General features: G+C 38.6%; 1 protein-coding gene across 1 annotated transcript in view; it reads right to left on the bottom strand.

The window, feature by feature from the left end:
• Positions 1 to 4,613, bottom strand: part of LOC128249435 (uncharacterized) — an 81,715-nt gene that overhangs the window by 21,328 nt on the left and 55,774 nt on the right. The window lies entirely within an intron of this gene.

A 4,613-nucleotide genomic window follows, 5' to 3' on the forward strand; every position in this document is an offset into this window, starting at 1 on the left:
TATATATATATATATATATATGTATGTATGTATATAGACACACATATATGTACATACATACACACACATATAAACCAGACCTTAAAGCCTTCTTTATGTTTACCAAGGAGACTGCTTCTGTGCATTGCAAGGTAGAGCCACTCCTCCAAAAAGATGGCTCCCTCACAGGAAACCCAATGAGGATAAGTGAGACGCTGAATGAACAGTTCAAAAGTGTCTTCACCCCACCCCTACAGCACATGCAAGTTAGCAAACCTGTAGAATTCTTTACTGCTACAGAAGCTGAACAGGAGGCAGTAACAATTGATTACATCAACATCGAAGAAAAGGATGTAATGCTAGCAATAGATAACATAGACGCAAACTCAGCTGCTGACCCTGATGGATTCCCAGCAATCCTCCTCAAGTCATGCAAACGAGTCCTTGCAAAACCACGGCAGCCTCTTTTCAGAGCTTCCTTGCAAATAGTAAGGTCCCGGATAAACGAAAGGAGGGAGTAATATGCCCTATCCATAAAGGAGGAAGAAGATCAGATGCCAAAAATTATAGGTCTATCTCTATGACCTATAAGTCAAGGATCGCATTGTCAGGAAGAAACAAATTACGTTCCTTGAAGAGAATGACTTGCTGAATGATACCTCGCATGATTTTCGACCAGGTAGAATCTGCCCGACACAGCTCTTGCAACACTATGACTGAGCGCTAAAGCAGTCGCTCAACAACTCAAATGTGGGCGTAATATACCTCGACTTCGCAAAAGCCTTTGACAAATTTGATCGTGGCATGATTTGTCACAAGCTGCGTAATTTTGGCATAGTCAGCATACTTGGAGAATGGCTTCATGGCTTCTTAAAAGACAGAAGTGGTGGTCAAAGGGGTTACCTCCGAGGAAACACAAATAATTAACGGTGTTCCACAGGGCACTGTCCTGGGACCACTGCTATTCATAGTGCTCCTCTCTGACATGCTCTCAGCTGCTCAGCTAGCTTCCCTTGCTAGCTATGCAGACGATACGAAAGTCTTTCAGAGAATAGGACCCTGGAGACGTCATGCATCTACAACGTGAATTGAACGCAATATACAGATGGGCTGAGGAAAGTAACATGCAGTTTAATGCTGAAAAATTTCAAGCCCTGCGGTACCAACATTTGAAGCTCAATGAAAAGCAGATAGGATACACTGGCCCCGGAGGGATTGCAATCCCTGAATCAAAACCAGTGCGCCACCTGGGCATCGACATGGGTATCGATGCATCTTTCCAGGTGCATATATTACCAAGTTGGCAATAAAATGCAGACGCTTGACCGGGTAGATCCTTCGAACTTTCAAAACTAGAGATAAGGAAATCATGATGGTCCTCTGGAGGACTTTCGTCCTTAGCCATCTGGATTGCTGCTTCCAACAGTGAAAAATTAACGACGGAACTCGAGGCGATCCAGCGAAGCTACACCAAGAAGATCGACACAATGCGAAATATCAGCTAGTGGGAAAGAGTTAAGACTCTGCTCACTGGAACAAAGGCGAGAAAGATATGCTGTAATATAATCTGGAAGATCCTAGAAAAGCGTGTCCCAAATTTTGGCGTTGTCAATTACACAAACAGCCTCTGCATAGTACCAAAACTCCCAACATTGCCATCAGGGTACAGGACCAGATACTGCAACAGCTTCTACTTGAAAGGTCCACAGCTCTTTAATATCCTCCCATAAAATCTGCCTGGCGTGGATGTAGACTTTTTCAAAACAAAACTAGATCTCCTTTGGTCAAGAGTTCCGAATGAACCTACTTCGAGACAAGAAACAAAGATGAGGGCAGCAACGTCAACGCCGGTGCCCCAGAATGGCCGCAGTCCTTATGTGGAAAACATATATAAAAAAGGGGGAAGAGAAATGCCTTCGTTTCACATAGATTTAATATCTTTTTATAAAAAAATATATATATATATATATTATGTATGGAACAAGTCTCATGAAATGTAGTGATATCCAACCGATTTTCGCTATTTGAATTAGCTTTTCAAGGAACATTGTAAAGTGATAAATCCTTCAGAAAAGGAATGACGCCATTTTGGATTTTTTGAGAAGTCAAAATGCGTGGTGAGAGTGGATAAAGGGAGGCAAACGGTGGCAAGGGGGACAACTACCTCCTCAGCATTATTGAATATGATATGAGAAGCAATTTCTACAGGAAATGTGAAAAGATAATAATTGCAATTTTGAAAAATTGTGAAAAAGGAAATTGGAATTGAAATTGAAATGAACAAAAAATGTATAATTATCTGTACATTTGTGTGTAATTTATAATACTAGTTCCTCATTTTGTCAATATTGAATTATTATAGACAAAGGAAAAATCTTTGGTCAATATAATGTAATACAAATTAAATAAGCCAAAGAAATATGTATATATATTGGTCAATAAGTTGAGTGAAAGTTTTACAATTCAGGTTCAGATTTTGAGTTTTTATTTTTAATTTTTAGGGAATGTGTAGGAAGCAGGTGGTGAAGTTTGTATATTAAGGTGTGGTCTGTACTTTTGTATAAACAGGTTTTCCTTGTTTAGGCGTTCTTGTAAGGAGACTGAATCTTTGCATTGGTATATTGGAAAAATATGGAAATTCGGTGTTTTATTTCTTGCTCATCTGTCAATATGTTCGCTCAGAGCTATCTTCCTGCATTGAGGAAAACGAATCTGTTCTTTATGCAGCGTAACTCTGCGTCTCAAAGTAAGGCTCGGTTGGTCCACATAATTGTGGCCACAGCCTGAGCAGGTTAGAAGATAAATCAGGTTCTGAGAGGCACATGTGAAGTTGGTTTTAATTAGAAATATTTCTTCTTGCTGGAATGTGAATTTCGAGCCTTCAATTAGGTGTGGGCACGTACCACAATTCGGTCGTCCGCAATGTTTAACTGTTGGTATCGTGTGTTGAGTATAGTTTTTGTATTTAGTAGGAGTCTCTTAAGTGATTTGTGTTGTCTTTTGCATTTGAGGAGTTTATGTGTATTTAGGATGTTGTTCATTTTCGGGTCTTGAGTGAACAAAGGGAGATTTTATACAATTGTGTTGTATGCTTTATTGTTTTTGGGGTTGTGGGTTGATATGTATGGGAGTGAGGTATGGTGTTATGTTTTGTTGTCCTTAGTATGTTTGTGTCTAATTTTTTGGCACGTTTAATTTCATGGTCCATAAGTGCGGGTCGGTATTAACGTTCAATGAGTGTTATTTTGGAGTCTTGTAGGCGAAGTTCCCGACTTGTTGTATCAGATACAATTGTACAGATCCTTTTTGCTAGATTGAACGGGATATTTATTTTGGTGTGTTTAGGATGGCATCAACTGAAAAGGAGATACTGTTTTGAGTCTGTTGGTTTGTAGTAGATGTTAGTTGCAATTTTGTTGTTGGAATTTTTTTATAATCAAAATGTCCAGAAATGGGAGCTGTTCACTGTTCCATTGTAAATTGAATATTGGAGTCTATATTGTTCAGTGTAGATTTGAAGTCCAGAAGTTTGTCATAAGTTTCATTCCAGATGACAAAACAATCGTCTAGGTACCTTTTCCAGTTTTCTCTTATACAGTAGTGGAATGGGGGTCCAAATCTTTGAAGCGAAAGTTCATATAGAGTAGATTCAAAGAAACCTATTATTAGGTTCGCAAGGACAGGCGCTGCTTTCATTCCCATCGCAATACCGCGTTTTTTTTTTTTTTTGCGGTAGTATGTTACATCGAATAGGAAGTAATTGTTTTGTAGGATGAACTTCAGGGATTCAATGACAAATGTCTGGTTTATGCGATCCGGGAGAACTTCGGGGTATTTTTCTAACCAGAATTTTATTGCTTCTATTCCGTAGTCATGTGGAATAGAGGTTGATGACATCGGAGGAGACTAATAGAGCTTCTTCGTTGGTGGTTTTTGGTAGATGCTCTAGCATGTCCAGATCGTTTCTAATGAAACTTTTATTTTATCTGAGGAAAGGTTTCAATAGTATGTCAAGAAAATTGCTTAGGCGGTGTGTTTCACGGGCCGGGCCAGCAATAATAGGCCTTAATTTTAAGTCTTCTAGTGTTGGGATATTTATGTATAGACCTGGATTTTAGTTACAGGCCTGTAAATCAAATCCAGGTTTATACATTAATATCTTTGTCTTTTAAGTTTACTCTGCTTTTTATTTCATTTTGTTTTTCTTCATATTAATCATCCTTCCTCACATGTCTTAATAGCATGTACGATAATTAATGAAGCCGCCCAGTCCCTTTATCTGAAAATGGCGCCATTTCACATCAAAGCCCTTCTATAACTGGGATGTGAGTTTATGTGAGTTTCTTTTTTTTTTCTTCAACTTTATGCATTTTCTAGAGATATTTGACAGGTTTGTTGCTCTGTATACTTAACTTCAAAATAGTATTCCCTCTCAACTGGCACCGATAACAAAGAGTTAGTATGTAAGCTATACAATTTGTGTATCTTAAGAAAGATTCTTCAGACTTGAGAAAACTGCGTTTCACTAAACCTTAAACCAACATGCCGGAAAATTTAAATAGCATGTAACATCTTTATGGAATGATGATGATGATGATGATGATGATGAGGAGGAGGAGGAGGAGAAGAAGAAG

This window comes from Octopus bimaculoides, chromosome 1 (genome assembly GCF_001194135.2).
Source record: "Octopus bimaculoides isolate UCB-OBI-ISO-001 chromosome 1, ASM119413v2, whole genome shotgun sequence".
NCBI classification, from domain to species: Eukaryota; Metazoa; Mollusca; class Cephalopoda; order Octopoda; family Octopodidae; genus Octopus; species Octopus bimaculoides.